At 44.1% G+C, this 23248-nt stretch overlaps 1 long non-coding RNA gene across 1 annotated transcript; it reads right to left on the reverse strand.

Moving 5' to 3' along the window:
• Window positions 1-382: 382 nt before the first annotated feature.
• Window positions 383-9817, reverse strand: LOC149873091 (uncharacterized). Its single transcript, XR_016439835.1, has 3 exons — window positions 9707-9817; window positions 7187-7285; window positions 383-580 (listed from the first exon to the last, which is right to left on the reverse strand). It is a non-coding gene; the product is annotated as an uncharacterized LOC149873091 (long non-coding RNA).
• Between the last annotated feature and the right edge of the window lie 13431 nt (window positions 9818-23248).

Consider the following 23248-nt stretch of genomic DNA (forward strand, 5'->3'; position numbering starts at 1 on the left):
CCTGGCCCCTGCCAGCAATGACCAGCATGCTGTGCTGCTGCTGGCCATGAGGCTGGCCTGCTGGTCCCACTAAGCCCCCCAACCCAGGCTCCAGAACAGCCATTCACCCATCTGCTGGGCCCAGGGCATCGGCTGCAGGACGCTCTGGCTGACCCCTTCCTCCTGCACTTCCTGTTCCAACCCACTTGCCCCACTACCCGCACATGCATGACCCTCCTAGCCACCCCCAGCACCACTCCAGGACACAGACGTAGGTCAAACAAGACACACATTATTAATAGAATCCCCCCATCCTTCCTCCCTCCCCTCAATGTACAAAGCCTTCTCTCCCCTCTCCCCCCCACATACAACGCCCCTCTACCACCCCCCAGCCCACCAACAATAAAAACCATGTTCCCCGAACTTAACATTCACTTCACATGTCTGATCCCATCCCTGAGTCCATCTGTGTGGGGCTGAGGGGTGCACCCTGGCCGCAGACAGTGCCCTGTGGGTCCAAGGCCCACAGCGGAGGCCAGGGAAATGCTGCAGCAACAGCTCCAGGGTGCTGCCAGGGGCCACCTGCGTCCAGATGTTGGCTCTGCAGAGGCAAGAGACAGAAGGCTGTTGTGACACTTGGCACCATTTGAGATATAAGATGCTATGTTCCAGAGGCCCTGCATTGTCTGGAGGTTGGCCATGTGTGGATGCCCAGGGACCATGGTAACCTGATTGGGCAAGCCTGGGCCCAGGTGGATGCTGCCTGAGTACCCCCCATCCCCGTTTGCTCCCCAGGGACTGGTCAGAGGCCACCTGCCTCCCCTGCCCCCTTCCCAGGGCGGGCCAGGTCAGGCTGCTGGCAGCACTTGCTACCACAGCTCCAGCTCCTGGTGACCCCCGACTCTGCTCCTTCAGGCCCATGACTCTGCTGCACAGGTGCCCAGCCCCTGGTGCCTAGGCTTGGGATGTGCAGGGCTCCCAGACAACTGGGGTGGGGGCCTCTCTGAAAAGGTGCCTCCTTTATGACCTGAATGTGTCCCTGATGCATGTGCTGCGGGCAGTGCATGATGGGCTGTTTGTGCAGGCAGAGGACTGCCTGGGCCATGATGCCCTGCTGCTCCTGATTCTCTTGGTGCCCCAGGCATACCTGCACTCTTGGATTGGGACCTTGAGCTATGGTGGCATGGGGAGGGTAAGCCCAGCCTGCCCCAAAACCTTCATCACCACCTGGAGGGCTATTTGTTGCAGTACTAGACATTCCTGCCCCTGGCTGCTGAGGAGATCACTGCCAGTATCAATACATTCCTCAGTGCAAGAGAGGCCTTTGCCTCCCCAGCCATGGGGATACAAGCTGCTCTATACAGGTCTGACCTGTGTCCCACCTCTCTGTGTGCTGTGGGGGGGAACCTGTGGCCAGGGGAGTGTAAGCAGGCCAGGCAAGGAGTGCAGTTGGGGCCAGGGCTTGGATTGGGGGCAGGGGCAAGGGCAGGGATGGGGGCAATTGTGTCTGATCATGGTACCCACTGGGCCCACATTCTTGACCTTAAGAGTGTCCCCACTTATGCATCCCAGCTGCCAGGGCCTCATAATCATGGGCATTTGGGTCCCCACCCTAGGCAAACTGCCTCAGGATGTCCTCCTCACCTCACAGTGCTACAAGGGTGTGCATCTCCTCCCAGGTCTAGTTTGGGGCCCTGGGGATCTAGATGGGTGGGCACACATGGATGGGTTTGAGGCTGGACACGGGAGAAGAAAGATGTCATGTCCCACACTGGCTGACTGGGCCTCATGTCAGGTGACAGATTGGGAATGAAAACACAGGTTGTTACAAGCACTTGTGTGTCCCTTTTTATATGATATGGCATCAGAAGAAAATATAGTTTTGTTTTTTAAAAAATAAAGTCACAGAAATTTTTCAGCTGGGAGGAAAGATGGTAAATAGCTTCTAAAAGCACTACATAGGAAAGCTGAAAATGCTCTCAGGAAAAAAAACAAACTGCTATATGAATTATTTTCATCGCATATGCCCATGTATGAGATTGTTGTAGAACCAAAAAAGAAGCTTGTGATCTATAATTGTACAAAGTTACATATGCAGTTTTAATAGATTGGGTATTCTCGGTGTTTGTTGGCTGGAAAATCCTTTTTTTGGCACAGCTGTCTTACAGTTTTGTTGGAACATTGGACTGATTCCAAAAGTGCAGCTTATGTACTTAAGACTGGGTTTAATTTCTCACTTAAAGCTGAATTCTTGTGTTGTGTACCCAGATTTTATGCTATGTTATCTATGAATAAATATTGACATTTATGATACTTTTGAAACAAACATGTTTAATTAGTTTTTATATTTAATTAAGCATAAGTGTTTTAAGAAATGTTCTATGTATCTCACCCTTTCTGGTTCCCTCAAGCTAAAAACAGTTAAAACAGACTGTTTGCTGGTTTCTACTTGATATAATCTGCTTAACTGATCTTATTCACCATTTTCTGTTACTTACAGTGGCATTAAAACCAGTCATTTTCACAGTACAGATGGCCAATATTTTACTAAAGCATTAAAACATGAGGCTGCATCTAATAAAGATGAGCTCATCCCTTAAAGTTTATGAATGGAATAAATAAAACCAGGAAACCAACTGGAATTATGATCAATCCTTATGTTCTATGGTTAAGAACTTCTTGTAGAGCATTAATAACATACACCTTCAGTTGTAACCTAATACATTTACATAATGGATGCAGATGTATGAATTCTGAGTATTAGTTAGTGTTGGTGAAATGATAATTACATTTTGCATTAAATCATGACAGGACTTAGATGTGGAGTGTGTTTCTTTATGTGTTGGAGTCAGAAAATTCTCAGTGAGGGATGGAGTACCTCATGACGTGCCATGCTGTAAGGTCATTAGGGCATTACTAAGAAAGCTTCCATAACTTTATATTTTTTTGCTTTAAAGGGTTTCCATTGGAACAATGTCATATTTAGGCAGCTTTAATTCCTTTTAAAAGAACATGGGTAAGACAAGTTAAGTTTGTAGTCTTTCTCTTCTCTTATCTCATAGTCTTTCCTTTCCTTTCCTTTCTTTTTTGTCTTCTTTCCTCCCTTTATTATTTCCTTGTTTCATTTATTAAGCAAAGAAAAGATGGGAGAATATGTTTTTAAACAACTGAATTCAAATTAAGATCGCTTTAATAATGTAACCAAGAAGTGTAAAATCCCATCAAAACAAAAAAAATGTTAAATGGCATCCACATGCATTATACTCATTTATATACTGTGAACATTAGTGGGTGGGGAACAGAACAAATCTAGCTATGTGCAGGAAAAATACTTGCTCACTATAGGCAAATGGCAAATAGGCTGGGAAAGTTTTCAAAGACCATCAATGTTCTCTTTACCAATATAATCTTTTAATTCCCCTCGTTTCTAACTTTTAGCTAGTTGGACTCCTTAGATGGAAATCCAATTTTAAAAATGCTTCACCATACAAAATCTGATTAGCCTGGAACTCTGCAGTCAACAGCTTCCATAATGCATAAAGAGAAAGCAGTGTGCCTTCATTATCAAAGCCTTCATTTAATAAAGGTGTGAAAATTGTTTGAGAAACTTCATTGTAAAATAAGGAAGGAACTCTTTGTTTTTCCCCTGTCAGCTCCCTCAGGTTTGCATATGATATTTTCAGAAGTGCTTGTAGTACATAGGAAGGTCTTAATGACCTCTAATTCTGTTATTGTGACATTTCTATTACCTCATTGCCTGCTAATTCCTCTGTATTCTCAACAAATGATGATTCCTCTGGGCTGTTGCAAGCATTACTTCCATTTTTCTCCATGTGTTTTATCCTGCATAACTTAGAACTAAGTCTGTTTACTGTAACCATATTTTTATTATCCTTGTCTAAGATGACTTTATGATTATGAGTTCCTCAGGAGTCTGCTAAGTTCTTTGTTGCTTGCATTCTGCTGGATTGCTTTAAGTCATAATGTCCTACAATATGCTTCTGAATATATTGCTGCACAAACAGTATACAGATTTATTTCTCTTCCTCATCGGGTTTTAATTTGACATTTCTTAGAAGCTGTTTCAGAAGAAGGGAGCTAGAGGGAGTAGAACCAATTTTTTAAATCTAAATATTAGAATGGATGATATATTATACTGATGCATAGCTTTTCTGCACCAGTAAAGTACTCATTTTTTCATTTATCTAGTTCAACTGTGTACAAAGAACTGTTTGACTGATAGCTTCAGATGGAATGCCCTCTTGGTTACCACATGCAACCTAGTTGCAAAATGTCCCATTTATGCTCCAGAATGTTGTCATTTCCTATATATTAATGTCGATGATTTATAAAATATTTTTCCAAAGAAAATGGTGAGCAACATACTTATTTCAAAATAATAAAAATGATGATCTGCTCTGATGTGTTGTAATTACAGAACATTGGAGTAGCCTCCTGGCTCATGTATAGGCACCCTTAATGCCTATTGGTGGGATAGCTCTAAATTGGTTCCACTCTTATCTAAGAGGGAGATTCTGGAGGGTGCTGATGGGTGAATACTTATCATCCCCTTGGGGCCTTTCCTTTGGGGTTTCCAGGGCTCCAGCTTGTTTCCCCTTGTAGCAGAGAGACAGGTTGTGAGCCCAGACCCGGCCCTCCAAGAAAATGGACTACCTTTGGATGTGGGGAAGTAAAATGCACTAACTGGATGACAGTGTGGAGTTGCAGACAAACCACTGATAGAGCGAGCTGCTCACCAAGTCCCCAGAGGGAGCATAGGATGGTATCCAGCCATCCAGCCCCTGTTCAGGAATGCAGGCACAGCCCTGAGGAGAACAGAAATTACAGTGAAGGGAGTGGGATGAGAGATGGGTTGAGAAATGACATATAATTGTGTACAAATTAGATGCTTGATGGGAACTAACTGCGGCCCATGGAAGGTGGCCAGGCTGGACTGATTAAAGAAGAAACTAAGAAAATTTTTGCTGGAGGTAGATTCCATTGGGGGTAGGGGGGTGGGGGAAGCCCATCCTCTCTCCTTACAGTGACGGTACCGAGGAAAACTCTTGAGTACTTTGCTGGCCAAAAGACTGTAAAGGGGATAACCAAGAACCCAGAACTCAGGAGATTGACCAGGGATTCTGGAAGGTATTTGTTGGCCCCAGGTATGGACTATGTTATGAGAGCCTTGTAAGCTGAGATTTGAAATAGAGAGAAGATGGGCTTACTTGTTCAGGGGTTGATTCTGATGAGGGAGGCCTTGAGATGTTGTGAGTGAAAAGGATTATGAATAATATGGGTTGGACTGATAGGGAACCTGATGTGTTCTGAACCTAGGGTGGGACAAAGAAGCTATTAAATAGATCTTGAGGGTCTAGCATCACTAACTTTTGCCTTGAGAAAAACTACCTATTAGTGTATCTGGCCACAGCCAAGATAGACCAGGAGTAAGTCATAGGCCACTGAAGGGAAGGTGGCTGAGAGAATAGACCTTGAGATCTAGAATTGCTAAGTACACTGGATAAGTGATGGACCAGCGTGTAGGGGAGGAAAGGAGCCCTGGAGAAGATCAACAAATAGGATTAACAAAGGTAAAACCCACAGGGCAGACATTGTTTCTGTCCACAACAATTCCAGTAAAGTCATGGCAGGAAAGAAATCAAAGGACAGGGGAGTGTTGAACCTAAGTAGGAGATCAATTAGCTGACCAGGCAACTCCCTGTCACACCCCTTCTATTTAATGTTTATATGAAACTGTGAGATTGTGCAGAAGTTTGGAGTGACATGTCATAAATATGCTGTTCATACACAGGTCTACCTTTTTTTCTCTTTTCACCCTGGCCCCTCAATCTTTCCCAGTGCTTATCTGCAGTTGGGCAGTGGGTGCAGGTGAACCACTTGAAACTGAATCTATACAAAACAGAGGTGATGGTGGTGAGAAGACTATGTGACTTGAGGGGGACTGGGACTAGGACTGTGGCCTTGTCACTTGGGTTTACAGCCTCAAGATGTTCCTGGATCCTCTGCTGTACCTGGATCTTCAGGTGGTAGTCATAGGCTAGGAGGACTCTTCAACAACTTTATCCCTTGAAAACCATCCAGAAACTGCAGAACACCATTCCCTGTCTTCTGATGGCAGTAGGCCTCCATAACTCCAATCTTTCAGTGTCTTTCTTGGCTCCCACTAGATTTGCTGGGCATCATTCAAAGTACTGGTTTTGACCTATAAGGCCCTAAATGGCCTTGGCTCTACATACCTAAAGTCAGTGGAAAGCAGCTTCCTTCAAGTACTATTAGGACCCCAGGACTGCTTGGGAGAACTGCAGGACTCCCTGCAGCAGTCAGGGAGATCATGACACATTGGAAGTATTCTTTGCATTTACTCCTCAGCTTTGGAAATCTTTGCCTGAGGCCTGCCGTAGCCAAAGGCTAGATATCTTCTGGGAGCAGTAAAAGACCTTTCTATTTAGGCAGGAATTTAGCAACCAAGGCTTTGCCAAGACATTGTTTAGTGTATCTTGGCTGTATTTTATTATTTTCCTTTATTTATGCTAGCTGCCTTTTAAAGTAGCTCTGTCTCTCTTACTCTTAGGTAGCCTGAGCCTTTGTTGGAAAGAGTGGCATAGAAATAGCACAAATACATAAATAATGTAACTAACTAAATAAATAAATACTGTTTAAATTCAGGATAGTATATTGATGAGCTTTTTTCTTCTGAGAGCAATAAACATTCTACTCCTGCATGTACTGATAGAATCTACCTTAGCTTTAGTTTTAGAAAGAGGTACAATTGGTTAGACACCACCAGTATTCCAAAGTATAAATGTTTCGGATAGCAAGGTGTAATAACAGTTGTTCCCTAAATTGACTGTTTGATAAAAATAAGAGCTACTTTCTCTAGACATATTGGCAGGGACCATGGGAGATTTTCATTTTCTTTGATTCAAGGGTTGTTTACAATTTCATTCTTATGACCAAGGGTTTTTTCCTCATCAGTGAGATCTGAAAAAAAACCCTTAATAACAGTTTGGGGAAAAAATGTAAATCTCAAAGGCATCAAAAATGACCAAAAAACCCCAACAAACCAACACAGAAAACTCCCAAAAAAACAAAAAGGAGAGGGAGACAGAGTTTGGTTTCCTTGTCATAAGACCTCATCTGAGCTCCATAGCATATTCTAAGTAGCTGGTCTTAAAACTCTGCCTACCCATTTTTGTAGGTTCTTTTTCTAATGTCACCAGGTGATTTGATGGTGAGAGTTTACACTTCAACATCCTTCGACACTCCATTGCTGACCTCAGGTTGGCTGATCTCAGGCAAAAAAATATATATATATTAAACCAGTTTGAATAGGGCACTACAGAACAAGAAATCATTCACGGTCTGGAATGTATTAAGTATAGTTTAAAAGCAGGGACTAAGGATTCTTATCTCATTACCTGAATTAGCTTTTGTGATCCCTTTGTCCCTATGGTTTTACTGCTCATTTGCTTTTCTCTACAAGCACTACCCCATTCTCTCTCTCTCCCACCCTTGTCATTTGTGTCCTAATTTCTCTCACTTTCTTATACTCTGCTTTATGCATGCCTATGTGCAGGATCTGATGAAGTGAATTTGGGTTTGTGAAAACTTGTGGTGTTTCTAAATATCTTAGTTAGTCTATAAAGGTGCATATCTATTCAGCCTTCTAACTGATTTCAGACTAACATGACTAACTCCTTCTCTCAGCTAATGTGGTGTTATGCCCATTCATTAACTTGGATAATATTCTGATTGCTGCAATGAAGGCAAACATTTGCCTTGTCACTGCTACTGACTAGCGAGGTATGCCAGGCTAAACTTACAAATAACATTCAAGTGATGTCAAACGTGTGTCAGTGAATGTGGACGACCTACTCCATTTATGTTTACCTTCTTACTGTGGCCTTCCCTTATGGGAAACAACAGCTTGGACACTCAGACATTGCAGGTGCTATACATGTGCTCTGATACATTCTGATGAGTGTTCAAATGAGAATGCTCCAACAAATTACATTTTGCTAAGAGGGTACCATGCTGCTAATACAACAAAAGCAGTGAGGGCAAGGGAAGAAGAGGTAGGTGACAGAGATTTAAGTTTCTTAGGTGCATTTAGTCTAACCTTTGAATTGAATTTAGGCCACTGAAGTTTTTGCATTATATCCATATTTTGCTACGGCAATTTTAGTGACGTGTTTCAGGCACATCTGAAAATGCTTCACTGGGTGTTCTTTATGTCTAAAGAAAGATTTCAAATAAAAGTTTTTCTTTAGAGCTTCTAGCATTGCCTTACTTGTTTTCTTTTTAGTGATCATCATTTTAAATATCCTTTTCAAAGATTTAAGTGCAATTTTTAGATATTATTATAGGCTTTGCAAGATATCTAATATTTACATAAGTATGCTCTGGGTTTTCCCAGCATTTTTCTTGTAACCTACGATGTGATCCTTCAAACATTACTTATTTTCTAAATGTCAACTTGAACATTTTTTTGTTTGTTTCCTGATAAATAATTAGAATGAAAGGATTCACCAAAACTAGTTCAAAGCTTCAGCTCCTGATCCAGGTGCAGATAGGTTCCTTGGAATGTTTGTAGTATTCTTAGTCTGTTGCAGTTTGGAATACTCCTACTGACACCCTGGTGGCTAAATTATTGATACTATTAAATGTTGCCATTGTTGCTTTTATTTTAAAATAATCTGAAACAACATGGGATTATTTTATTCTTCCTACTGGGTGTCTAAATGGGATTTTATTCCACCCAGTTAAATGAATTCATCTACTTTTGTAACACATCATCATCTCTCCCTTAAGACTGAGTTACAAAAAAAGCAGCTAGACTGAGGAGGACCCACCTACCTTTTATACTGACAGTTTTTTCAAGGATATGTGCAAGGTGGCAAAGAATTGCTCTTAGGCATCTACCTCCACTCTACCTGCCTGAGAACTACAATAGAATATGGTTCTACACATCTGAATAAAGATAATTTCAAAATAAAAGTTTAAGGGAACACTGACCCGTCCAACAACAAAATATATTGTAAGGCAGCCTGCCAGCTTCAGATCAGTAGGGATAGTGAATAAATACTCCTGTTGGTCCTATGTCTGTCTTTTCTCTATAAGGTACCAGGCAAAAAATGTTCCTTTTCATTTTGTTATGTCACACTAGGTTGAAAATGCCCAGTTGTGGCTAGGTCAGTGGGCTGGACACCAATGAGGACAGAGTTTATGATTAATATGCAATATTTACTCAGCTTTAACCTATAAAATATTGACAACTCAAGCAAATGATTTCCTATATAATACTAATCTATGTACTAACATACAATAATCAAACAATCAAAGCTGAGGATCAATGTCCGTTTGGTCATGAGGTTCGGGTCAAGGACCCTTGCTTTCAAAACCACAAGTGGTTTTGGTGTGGCTGGCCAGGGCCCTAGTCTCAGACCTGGTCAACGGCTCATATTTCTTAAAAGGTCATTTAACAATTAAAACATAATCAATCAAAATAACTACAAACAGCTAAATGGGAAATTCCGTCTGTTGAGTCACGGGGTTCAGGTCAAGGCCCCTTGCTTTCAAGATTGCGGACTACCTTGGTGCGCGTAGCCAAGACCCTAGACCCAGACTTGGTCAATGGCTCATGTCTTTTACAGGAAAGACAGACAAAAACAAACATAAACGACTACAATCTTACACACATGCTTACCACTACAGCAAACAAAAGGAGCAGCTTCATGGCTGGGAATGTTAGTCTCTTCACGGAGGCCTCAAGAACGACCTGAGGCAGCACTCGGGGGGAGGGGGGGGCGACCCTGCGAGTGATCAGTCTGCAGGCCCTTTGACGCTTGAAGTTACAGTTCGAACTTCCCCCATCAGGGCCTTGTGGGTCTACCCTTTTATACCCTTACTCTTTTTCACTTATTTTTACTGGCCAATTGTGTTACCTTCCTGCCAGCATTCTGTTCACTCATCAGTAGCCCCTTCCTCATGCAGTCCCCTCATTGTCTTTTGCTTAGCCAGTTATGTTGCAATTTCCTTCCTGCTTCGATGGCAGTTTGATGTGATTGACTTCCCTGCCTTGTGAGCATGACAGGGGTCACCCGTTCAGAGGATCGTGTTACAGACTAGCATTCTGCCATTTCACTGCAGCCTGGCCATTCATTTGGGGAGGTGCCCGTGACATGTTGCAGTCCTTTTTTGTGAAATTCTTCTCTTCCTCCATATCTTCCCATCAGTAATTAGTTACTTCTGGCTTCTGCGGCTTTAAAATTTAGGAGAAATAAAGTGATTTTAAAACTGATATGTATTCTCAAAAGATGAGATCAACTCTGAAACTAACAGAGACTGAAGTCACTGATATGATAATGGAAGCTATGTTGCTCCATGAGAAACCTAAATTTACACAAAATTACAAAAATATTAGTTTAGAAATCAATGAAAAGAGCCACATCTGACATCAAGACAAAATTCTCTTCTTTCTGTTTGTTCTTTACTGTGTTTTTCTAGTGCTCTTTACCTTGATTTAAGAGGACTCATTTGCTTAGATATCCCTGGTACAGCATATCTCATTAAAAGGATGGTGCTAACAGAGCCAAGCTGAATAGCAGGGAAATATTAAATTTTCAAATGTTTGTTTTTCAGGATGTTTACTTGAATCCTTGAGGTTAGTGGTTCCTATGCTCTCATTGTGGTTGACTGCTTATGTAGCATTCCATGCAATTGCACAGTAGTGTTCCTGTTATGGTGGAATTAGAAGAAATAGGGACTTTGTTTACTAGTGGGAAAAAGGAATTAAAAAATACCTGACTAGGGGCTATTGAAAAGTTATTTTATTTGGCTGAATTGCATGTATACTGTACACTTACTGCAGCATTTGAGAGACTGAAAGAAACTAATTTCAGCAGAAAGGAGAGCAGAACCAGTCACAGATTGATTTCCATACTTGTCATTTCTTTCCCAGGACATTTACAACTGAGTTGGTGCTGCAGACTGAATTAGTGAACTTGTGTTACCTCTAAATATAGGCATGCTTTTGAAGTATGTTGGAGCAGCATAAAAGTCAGTAGTTGTTGATTATATGATTGGTTGGTTTTGGGAACTCTTTCCCTAGTTCCTGTGGAGGATTGGATTGTCCCCCCTTCTCTTTCATGATAATTATATATCCATTAGTGGTTTGTCCTGTTTTGGTCTCTGACTGAAGAATTTTTTGTTTTCTTTACATACTCCAATTGTGGATTATAATAATTAAGAAGGTAGATGTAAAGCAGTGCTCACCCCTCCTCTCAGGATCAAAAATGATATATTTATTAGAGTGGATACATATGGGATAAATATGCCCCCCCCCGCCGCCCAACAAGTATCATCATAGTTTTCAATAGTTGGCTTAAACCATAAGGCTTAGTATCCTTTAAAAAAATTTTAACATAAGCCAACAACTCTGCATATTTTTAATTTCCAGATAAATGTGAAGTCTGTTTGTTAACTATTGCTGTATTCTTGACCTCAACCATTTCCTGTGGGAATAAGTTCCATGGTGTAATTGGAGTTGCTGAAGATATTTCTTTTTATCAGTTTTGAATTTCCTTCCTTTAGTTTAATTGAATATTCCCCTGTTCTTGTGTTATGAGACAGAGAGAACAAAAGCTTCTGATCTATCTTTGCCTTATTGTTCTTTTAATACACTTTATCTTGCTCTCATTTTTCCTTTCTAAGGTAACCAATCTGAATCTTTTCAGTCTCTTCAAAGAAGGCATTTCTATGTTCCTAATTTTTCTTATTGTCCTTCTCTGAATCCTGTCTAATTCTACAACATTTTGATGGCACAACGAGCAATACATATGGTGTTCCAGATGAAACCATGTGATTAATTTACATAAATGGATTTTAGCATTTTCTAAATTATTTTCCATACCATTCCTTATGCATCCTAATGACTCCTTATTACTTTCTGTGCGGGGTGTCAGGGTGCCCCCAGAGATTTGCCTTGGATTTGTATAAGCTTATTGGTCTCCATTATGCTAAATGGGTATACTCAGGTTATTAATTTGCCCTCAAATCATGATTTACTACAGGCACTTCAATAAAATAGCAAAAAAAACCTAGTGGGCAAGGAAAAAAATGGTACAAATAATAAAAAGTGATGAAATGCTTTTTGACTGTAGATTACAGTAAAACAAAACTGACAAAATCCTAATCCTGTGTTCAGACTAGACTACCGACTAGATAGACCTCATAAAAATTCCTGTGAAACTCTTCCAGGGACAATCTCCACTCAGTTGCAGCCCTCAACCAGGGACCTCCATCCCTCTCTCCTCACAGCGATGCCCCTCTTTTGCCCTGCAGCCACCGATGAACAGTCACTGTCTGCAGAACATTCTACAGAGCCTCCCCTGCACCTAAATTCAAGAGAGCCAGAGAATCCTATAGTGTTTCTTCCAGTGGATCTGTGACACATGATACATTCAGCAAAACTAAAAGTGAATCAGAAAAGCCAAGGCATTTGCCCTGCCACTTCTCCCAAGCACAGGGATAGAAATCTCAAGAGTGATACTATGGGATGGCCCTAAGTGGAGATCCTTGGAAGTAGCTGCAGTGATGTTTCATCCCTTTCTTGAGCTGATAGCTACCTAAAATCTTGCAAAGTAGTTCAGATTTTTCACTGTAATGTTTCCCTCCACTATGAGATACTTTATGTGTATTCATGCTGAATTACTTTCACTGACTGAATTGCCTATTTACCAACTTTAGGTCACACTAAAATTCTTCACAACACTGGTCTTAATTAACCTCAGTAACTTAGTCATCTGCAATTCTCCTGTCTCACTATTCATTTTCCTTTAGAAATTCTTAATAAATATATTTAACAGCTGTAGACCTAGTATGGAATCAGGAGTCACCCCACTGTTAACCATTAGCCATGATGAAAATAGACCATTAATTCCTACTACATTTTCTGAACCATAAGGACATGTTCAGTTTTCACGTAAAATTAAAATTCAAGCTGAAAAACTCTGGGGGAAAAATTGAACAGACCCTAAATTCTAACAGCCTGACTGTCCTGCAGAACTTTAAATCCTGTAGTGGGTACAAGTGGGTTTGAATAAGGTTATGTAACAGTTGCATTATATGCCTTGGTTCAGCAGGCTCAAAAAGCAGGGCTCTGTATTTAGAGATTTACCTCCTAGTTACTGCGCAAGTACATTTAATCTACTAATTCAGACTGAATCTGGTTATACTAACATTAGGCTACAAGGGTGCCTATACATGTGCTTTGGGAGGAAGGGGAAGCATTTTAATTACAGCAGTTCCTGGAGAACCACTTTAATTTAAAACCCCACAACATCACATGTATTAAGCCCCTGAACATTTAAAAATAGCCATGGGATGCTTTAACTAAAGCTTATGTGACAAGCATTAGTTAAAATGCCTCAGTAACCATTTTTAAACCTGCAGGGGCTTATACATGTGACACTGTGGCAATGCTAGCATTCTAACTAGAATGCATCAGAGCACGTGTATAGGCACCCCAGGAGCTGGGATATACATTCTACTTAAACACTTGTTTGCAGTATTTTAGGGGTGTAGGTCATAGCCGTGTTGGCCTAGTTTCATAGTTTCATAGTAGCTAGAGTCAGAAGGGACCTAGGAAGATCATCTAGTCCGACCCCCTGCCTTGGCAGGAAAGAGCACCGGGGTCAGATGACCCCGGCAAGGTGCTCATCTAACTTCCTTTTAAAAATCCCCAGGCTAGGAGCCTGCACCACTTCCCCTGGAAGCCGGTTCCAGGCCCTAGCCACCCTGACTGTGAAGTAGCGCCTCCTAATATCTAATCTAAACCTACCCTCTGCCAGCTTGTGACCGTAATCCCTGGTCACTCCTGGCAGCGCACGGGGGAACAGGGACTCCCCCAATACCTGCTGATGCCCCCTGACCAGTTTGTAGCAGGCCACAAGGTCCCCCCTTAACCTTCTCTTGTGGAGGCTAAACAGGTTCAGGTCCCGTAGCCTCTCCTCATAAGGCTTGCCCTGCTGACCCCTGATCATACGAGTGGCCCTCCTCTGGACTCTTTCCATATCGTCCACGTCCCTCTTGAAGTGTGGCGCCCAGAACTGGACGCAGTACTCCAGCTGCGGCCTGACCAGTGCCGCATAGAGGGGGAGGATCACCTCCCTGGACCTGCTTGAGATGCATCTGTGGATGCATGACAGGGTACGGTTGGCCTTCTTGACTGCCTCCCCACACTGCCGGCCCATGTTCATCGTGGAGTGAATGACGACTCCAAGATCCTTTTCTGTCTCCGTGCTGGCAAGAGGGGAGTTCCCCAACCTGTAAGTGTGGTGCCGGTTCTTCCTCCCCATGTGCAACACCTTGCACTTATCAGTGTTAAACCCCATCCTATTCTCCTCCGCCCACCGTTGCAACCTGTCAAGGTCAGCTTGTAGCCTATTGCACCCTTTTAGTGCACCCACATCCCCCCACATCTTAGTGTCATCAGCAAACTTGAACAGGGTGCTTTCTACCCCCTCATCCAAGTCACTGATGAAGATGTTGAACAGTGCGGGCCCGAGGACCGAGCCCTGCGGAACCCCACTGCCCACGTCCTTCCAGGTCGAGAAGAACCCATCCACTACCACCCTCTGGGTGCGGCCCTCTAACCAGTTGGCTACCCATTTGACCGTGTGGGCATCGACACCACAGTCTCCCAGCTTTTTGATGAGGACAGGGTGAGAGACAGTGTCGAAAGCCTTCCGGAAGTCCAGAAAGACTACATCCACAGCAACCCCTGCGTCTAATGATTTGGTGACCTGATCGTAAAAGGCCACCAGGTTGGTCTGACAAGACCTGCCACTGATGAACCCATGTTGGTTGCCCCTGAGCATTCATTCCCCCGCAAGGCCCTCCTGGATGTGTGCCAGGATAATTTTTTCAAAGAGCTTACCCAGGATTGAGGTAAGACTAACTGGCCTGTAATTTCCCGGGTCCTCTTTTTTTCCCTTTTTGAAGATAGGGACCACATTGGCCCTCTTCCAGTCCTCCGGCACCTCACCAGAGCACCACGAGTGCTCATAGAGCCGCGCCAGGGGTCCCGCAATGACCTCGGCCAGTTCCTGTAGAACCCTAGGGTGAAGATTGTCCGGACCAGCGGACTTGAACACATCCAGCCTCTCCAGAAGTACCCTAACTAACTCCTCGCTAACCCCAGGCCCAGGCGTGTCTCTCCCGGGGCCCGAGGGGGGCCCAGCAGGGAGGTGGCTGAACTGGTCCCTACTTAGGAAGACAGAGGCAAAGAAATCGTTAAATAAGTTAGCTTTGTCATCTGGCATGACGACTAAGTTGCCCATCGTGTCGTGCAGGGGCCCCACATTACCCGGGACCCTCTTTTTACCCCCTATGTATTTGAAGAAGGACTTCTTATTGTCCTTAATCCAGGAAGCTAGTCCTATCTCCATCTCTGCCTTGGCCTTCCTGACTGCCCCCCTACATCCTTGGGCGACTGTAACATAGTCCTTCTTGGTGATGACCCCATCCCTCCATTGGGTGTATGCCTCCCTTTTAGCAAGGAGACATTCCTGGATGCTCCTAGTGAGCCATGGGGGTTTATGTGCCCTCCTGCTCCCTTTGACCCTTGTTGGGATTACCTCCCTTTGGGCATGGAGGATCGTCTCCTTAAGGAGCAACCACTCACCTTGGACATCTGGCTCCCTTCCCCTCTGGGTCCTCAGCGTTTCCCCAACGATCCTCCTTAGCTTGTTGAAGTCAGCCCTCCTAAAGTCTAGGGCTGTTGCCTTGCTGCAGCCCTTTGCCACCTTACACTGGATGGTGAATTCCAGCAAGCGATGATCACTGTCTCCCAGGTGGCCCATCACCCGCAGCCCCCTCACCAGGTCATCACCCGTGGCCAGCACCAGGTCCAACAAGGCGTCTCCCCTGGTGGGGCTGTGCACCTCCTGGGTTAGATGGAGGTCCTGCACTCTGGCTAAGAACCGACGTGAGCGATCAGACTTAGCTGACTGCTCTTCCCAGCAGATGTCTGGGAAGTTCAGGTCCCCCATGATGACCACATCCTTAGCCCTCACTGCCTCTGTGAGCTGACCTAAGAATTCCTGGTTGAGCTCTTCTCCCTGGTTGGGAGGTCTATAGTAGACTCCCACCGTTAAGTCTCTCTCCCCTGGACTGCCTTTTACTCTAACCCAGAGCACCTCAGAGTGCCCCCCCTCTACCCCCTTGCTAATTGACGAGGAAGTATATTCCTCCTTGATGTAGAGTGCTACTCCTCCACCTTTCCTTCCTATCCTGTCCCTCCTGTATAGCCTATAGCCCTTGACACTCACCGCCCAGTCATGCGATGAGTCCCACCACGTTTCTGTGATCCCCACTATGTCAGGGCTGGTGACAGCTAGGAGGAGGGCGAGTTCCTCCTGCTTCTTCCCCATACTTCGAGCATTCGTGTAGAGGCATTTGAGGCCTCCAACGGTTGTGCCCACTGACCCCCTAGTCTCAGCAATGCCCCGTCCCCCATCACTTACCTGTTTCTCCCTTTTGACCATTGGTCTGGGCTCGCTGGCTGTTGCTGGGCCTGGTAGTTCATCGTCTCCTCCGCCCTCATCTTCCCCCTCCCCCGACAAGCCTAGTTTAAAGCCTGCCGAAGGAGGTTCACCAACCTGGAAGAGAACACACGCTTACCTTTAGGGGAAAGGTGGAGCCCATCCCATCCCAGCCTAAGGAGATAGGCAGACAAGGTTCTTTGAGTAAATATGATATCTTTTATTAGACTAACTCAAATAGTTGGAAAAAATCTTCTTTGCAAGCTTTTGGGTACAAATACCCTTTGTCAGGCAGAGGAAGTGTCTGCAGGCGGTCTGTGCTCCTTCTGGATGGAGTAGTAAAGCAGTCAGAGGCCAATAAGAATGCAAGAAAGCCAGTCAGTTAAAATGTAAATTGAGGTGGTGTTGTACATGAATCTTGTAGGGATAAAAGCAAGGCTTTGTAATTCTAAAAGTGAGGCCATTTCTTTGTCCTTTTGCCTCTATTTCATAAAAGCGGACACAGCACTTATGAGATGGCTGAGAGAGAAGAGGGGTACTAGTACTGTGTGCGGGTTACTGATAAGATATGAAGCCAGCTGAAGCCAGTCAACCGGGGAGTCTCGTCAACAGAGAAATCTTGGAAGTCAGGCATGAATTGTGTTTGTAAGATAAAGAAACATCTTGAGACAAAATATATGAGGCATATAATTCACGAGAATTAAACTTCGGTGTTCACGCTCACAGTGCCGCTTGATTGGATAGAATTGTGATTTAGTTAATAGATGATTGAGTATTTTTACGAGCACGAGCTAAACACGAACTAACGCTGTCACCTTGCTAAGTATAAAAAAGTATGATAACCAGTAAGCGAGGTCCCTCTCTCAAAGAGGCACCTCGCTTAAGCGAATAAAGATTCTGTATTTGATTTTAGATACTTGCTCTGCGTGATTATTGCCCCAGCCTAGAGCAAACTGCATGCGGCTTTAAAAGCGTAATTCGTAACAGTGGTCAGTAGGTGAGAGACAGGTGGGGGGGGGGTGGAGGGAAATGAATGTAGCTGTAGTCAATGGATGAGAGATGGGGGTAGGGGTGGTGGTGGTGTAAGATCCAGGAACATTCCTCCAGAAATGTAATGTATCTCATCCAGTGCACCAAATGACCTGATGGAAAATATGCAGGAGAAACCAAACAACAACTGTGTACCCGAGTAAAGCACACCATAACGCTATCAAAGACAAGAATCCCAATTACCTGTGGGGCACATTTCTCACAAGAAAACCACTCTCTCTCTAATCTCTCAGTTCTAATCCTCAAATGGAATTTACAAAACACCTTTCACAGATGAGCCTATGACTTTCACTTCATCAGTCTACTGGATACAAAAAAATCATGGACTAAATATAGACATTAGATTTATGGCACATTATAACCTGCCTAATATCTGATTTTCCAGATAAAACCACCACTTTTTACCAGCTATTCTCATTCCTCTGCCTACCCTCCCACCCCATCCATTGACTACAGCTACATTAATTTCCCTTCCTACCCCACACCCTCAACCTGTATCTCACCTACTGACCACCTCAATTTACATTTTAACTGACTGGCTTTCTTGCATATGTATTGGCCTCTGGCTGCTTTACTACTCCACCCAGGAAGAGCACAGATGATCTGCAGATGCTTCCTCAGCCCAACAAAGGATATTTGTAATGAAAAACTTGCAAAGAAGAATTATCCAACTATATGAGTTTGTCCAATAAAAGATATTGGATTTACCCGAAGAACCCTTGTCTTGCAGTATTTTAGGCATTTCTGTTTTTGAAAACACAATAAGAGTGGCCCCTCATAGTGTTTCAAAAATCTACTGTTACAGGAAGTGCAGACATTCTTAAAAAATGAAAAATAAAGTTAACTGACCATTTTAAAAGCTTAATTAAAGTCTGGATTGGGGGACCAGGTCAGACTGTTGGTTTGGTTGTCATTTTGATTGAATTGGTTGATCTGTTTTTGACTGCAACTTATACAAGTGTGATTCTGGAATTTGAAAACAGACTTAATCCTCTGTAAAACAGTGTCCCTTAGAGAAATTTAAAAGGCCTTTATTTTTACTTCAAAAGCACAAAAACCCATGGGAACATTAGTGCATCATTAACAGTGGCAAGAAAGCAAGGAGAATCGTCTGTTATTTCATGCTACTGTAAATCTGTTCCTTCTTCTTTTGGAACCATTTCAAGTTTGTCATTTTCCCTTGTTCTACAGTAGTTGTTTTATCACATGAACAACAAAGAAAGAGGTTGCAAAAAGCATCTTCTTATGGTTTATCATCTCCCTTCTACATTAAGTTAGAAAACACATCAAGATCCTAATCTACTGGCCTCTCTTTTAAATGGCTACTGCTGTAATCACCCTGAAGGAATGATTTAACATCATAATCATAAGGAATCAAAGAACAATTACAATGATGTTTTTGTGCTCTCTAATTTTCTCTCCTTAATTCCCTTGTCTGTAATTCTCTTTTCTTTTAATGCTCTCTGCTGGGGACCAATAATACTCACTGGTAGAAGCAGGGTTGAAATACTTACTCTTGCTTCAGAATGATCAACATCTTTGCAAAACAGTGTGATGGGCAATTAGGTTGGCTTAGTGTTTTTCCTGGGTTTTTTTATTTGTTTCTTTTTAAAAGCAGTAAATGTTAATTATATCTTTTCTGGGAAGTGTTAATCACAGGATTCAGATTCTGATTAGGCATCTCTTTTAGGGTGGCAAAGGATGCAACTGTGCCACTGTGGTCTACATTTTCAAACAGTTAATGTGCCTGACCTGCACAGCAGCATAGCAAAATAACAAGTTCTACAGGAAAAGGTAGTGTTTGTGTAACCATTGCTCACCTACCAGGTGCAAGCAGCCAGGGGGGAAAAGATGGCATTGTTGGACTATGCTCTATGGTGATGACTTTAGTCCAGCCATTGCAGACTTTTATGACAGCAGCTTGTGTCTGGTTGTTATTGCTGTAGGAACACATGACCATCCATACTTAAGAAAGGATAAGGGAAAAAAGTGTAGTTTTTAACCTCACTAATCACATAGAAGGGGGATGGGCCAAGTCCAACCTGTGCACCAGATTGGGCCCATGGCAGACTCCATTTCCAAGTAGCCCCTGCCCACATTGCTGCTGCTGATTTCCACAGAGACCCCAGAAGCAGTAGTGCTGTGACAGTGTGGGGCCAGGGTTTTCATGGAGACTGGTCCCAGCAGTGTTGGCAGGGTGCACAGCTGCATGGGGAGCTACTCCAAAGGCTGGAATCTTGCAGCAGTGACAATGCAGTCCTGCAGTCCAGAGCTGGGGCAGAGCTGTGATCTACTACCTGTGCATCCCAGGGAAGGTTGTGCAGACAGTGGATTGCAGCTCTGCCCTGACTCTGGATCATGCTGTCACCACTACAAGATCCCAGCCCTGGAGCAGCACCCCACCTAGCTACACACCCTGCTAGCATTGCTGGGACTGGTTTCCATGGAAACCCTGGCTCTATGCTGTCATGGTGCCGCCGCAACTGGGGTCTCCATGGAAACCTGTCTCAGTGATGTGGACAGGGGCTTCTGGGAAAAGGAGTTCTTCTGCTGGCCAGATCTGCCATTTTGCACACCCCTGCTAGAGAGGGTGGCCATATTCTTTTAATAAATTGTACAAGTACCTAAGACAAATTTGTCAGAGGAGTGACCGCTGCAAAGGTACAAAGACTAACTTGAATATTGCAAGGAAACAAGACAAACTTAGAAATATCATGCAGTATTTGTAAGATTTGCTATCACCTGGCTATGTGGTGTGCCTGTAATAGGTGTCCATCAGGCAGATCAGAAGAAGAAATGAAGTGGGCTGTAGAAAAATGAAGCGATTACATTGCATGAAAAGATAACTTTTCTATGAGATAAGATCATTCATCACACATGTAATGGCTTTGTGTCTAGGAATATGTAACAGGTTTTGTGGTCATGACACAAGAATACATTGTCATTTTTCTCAGTTGGACGGAAAGCTTATCATGAGGGAGAAACCCTTGAAAACAGGACATATTGCTTACTGTCCTGGGGTGGATTTGGAGGCAGGAGAGACGTCTGTGAATACGTGTAATTCTTCCATACTAACCCCAGGAGAAAAGAAGCATGCCATGTTTCCAGAGCAAGTACTTGCTCTGGATTTGTTGAAGTCAAGCCACACTGAGTACTTCCAACCCCAGAGAGGGGCAACCAGGGACAAACTCAAGCATGAGGAAGCCAAAAATGCTGGGAGATTCTCCTCCTGACACCCACCTGCAGGATATTCAGTAGCACAGAAGCATTGGGAAGAAGGTAAAGGTTGTCAGGGGACCATTACAGGTCGAATTTTTGCCATGGGGAATGTGGCCAGTGGAGGGGCACCTGGTCAGAAGCTGCCAGAGATAAGCAGGTGTGGGGAAAGGGAGAGGGAAGATAGAGTGGATTAAAACCCTTTCAGAGGGTATGACTGCTATCTGCAGCCTTAAAGCCACTGTGTTTGGTTTTTCTTTGTTTTTTTTTCACTTTGTTTCTTGCATTGGCTAAGGTTTTTTTTGTCTGTAAACTTAGACTCATTTCCTCATCTCTAGAGGGACCCAATCAGGGGTTTGGAACTCAAAGGGAGAGGCACCTCCTGAGACCCTGGGGAACAAAGGACAAGCCAGCCCTGCCTAAGGCTGAGGTTATCCCTGAGTGGCTTTGCTCTGGAATTGGAAATCAAGGGTGTGGTGAGAACCGGGTGTAGGGGAGAAGGAGCCCCATAAAGCTGCCCCGTTGGGTAATCTGAGGTGATCCTTCCCTGGGGAACTAGCTCATGAATAATTCTAAGTAATATCAAAGTTGGGGTCAGAGAGAAGATATCATTAGGGAGGCAACCATAGCACCTTCTTAGCCCAGTTCTACATGGGGAAGATGTTAACTCATTGGGGACTAGGACCTTATAGCACCTAACACAACACTCATGTAGTGGGCGCAGCTACACAAGAAGTTTGCTGTGGAGCAGTCTAATTAGTTCTGCAGTAAAGTCTCACCATGTACATGAAATATTAGGCCACAATAAATTAATTAACTCTTTCACTGGTTAGTACTTATAAACACAAACACAATCCTATGCTGTGGGGGCATTATTTAGTGCACAGCAATGCAAGTGTAGATGCTGATGGGGCTGACTGCAGCACAAGGGTGCTTTGGTGTTGGGGTTGCCTGCCGGCACCCTTGTGTCCCAGCTGTCCCCTCTGCAGCATGTTAAGCCAGGCTGGAGCAGCCCCAAGCTGGCAGGCTGACTCGGTGGGCCCCCTGTCAGCTGGGCTGCTCAGACTCTGCTCAATGTACTGTGGTGCTGGGTGCATATGAAGATGTGGTACTCAGAAGCAACAAACTCCAGTGTGTTATATGATATGTACAGGAGTTTATTGCATCACATTAATCTCATGTGTGCCCAGTGATTACAATGGGTATCTGTACACAGGCTGGGAAGCTGCTCTGACACACTGTAATTACAGCACATCAGAGAAGCCTCAATTAATCAAGTCTGTTGGAGTGTGTTAATTAGTGTGCTCAAGCTTGCCTCCACATCTTGTGTATCAGTGTTCCCACACTTGAAAATGGTGGTGGGGGTGTTTTAACTAAAGTTTATTTAAGCTTTAGCTAAGGCACCCCTACCACCATTTTGGAGTATGGGGACACTAATACATGAGCCGTTGCAGGCACTTTAATTAGAGAATCTGTGAGTGTTTTAATTAGAGTGTCACTTAGAAAGCAGGTTTCCAAGGGCCACTCTAATTAAAGCACCTCTCTCCACCCACAGAGCACGTGTAAAAATACTCAATATGAATAGTCTTAAGGGTATTAGTGGGAAACAGTTCTCTATGAAAAGGAATGAGAGGCAGTGAGCATGATGTGTAATCCAGATATGCAGACTTTCAATTGATAATAGGGCTACATTTAAATATTTTGTATGGAAATTAGGATCATAGGAAAGGAGGGCTGGAGGGATCTCATGGGCTCAGATCCTGCTCTGGGAAGAATCATCCCCAGGGAGAGTAAAGATGGGGAGACGGTACCTATTGGTCCCTCTCTGGTGGGGCAGGATCCCTCAAATCCCTGGGCAGGGTCTCCCCTTGCCTGGGAACAGCAAGGTGCTGGCAGTGGGCCCACTGCACATGCACACAGTTTAAAAGGGCACACCAACAGAAAAAAAACCCCCTCAGGTTGGCCCTGGGAGTGGTGTGAGACACACAGGTGAAGGCCTAGTGTGCCCCCACATCCTGAAGCCCCCCCCAGTGACCCCCAGCAGCCGTGGAGCACCCCAGTGACCCCTGGCACAGATAGAGATAAGTAGGACCTGTGGAGGAAGGGGCTGGTATAGATCAGCTGCAGGGAGGCAGCTGAGAGGAGCTGAGGGGTTTCACCCTGCCCCGGTTCCTACTTGGCCCAGCCCCCCAGGGAGCCACGTGATCAGAGCCTCATGAACATGTTGCACAAACAGGCACGCTTGTCTGTGAGTTAGTGTGGGAGTTTGTGCAGAAGGATGAGTGGGAGGGATGGAGGCCTTGCCAGTGCACCCTATGGGAGCTAGTCCCATCAGTAGCTGGACTCCCTGATGTGTGTATGATGTGGATGGGCACATGCCAAACCCCAAAGGTCCCCTTGGAGGATGCAGACTCCCCCTCTGGCATCTCAGAGGTCTC

Source organism: Crocodylus siamensis, chromosome 1, assembly GCF_052110815.1.
Source record: "Crocodylus siamensis isolate JL-2025a chromosome 1, ASM5211081v1, whole genome shotgun sequence".
NCBI classification, from domain to species: Eukaryota; Metazoa; Chordata; order Crocodylia; family Crocodylidae; genus Crocodylus; species Crocodylus siamensis.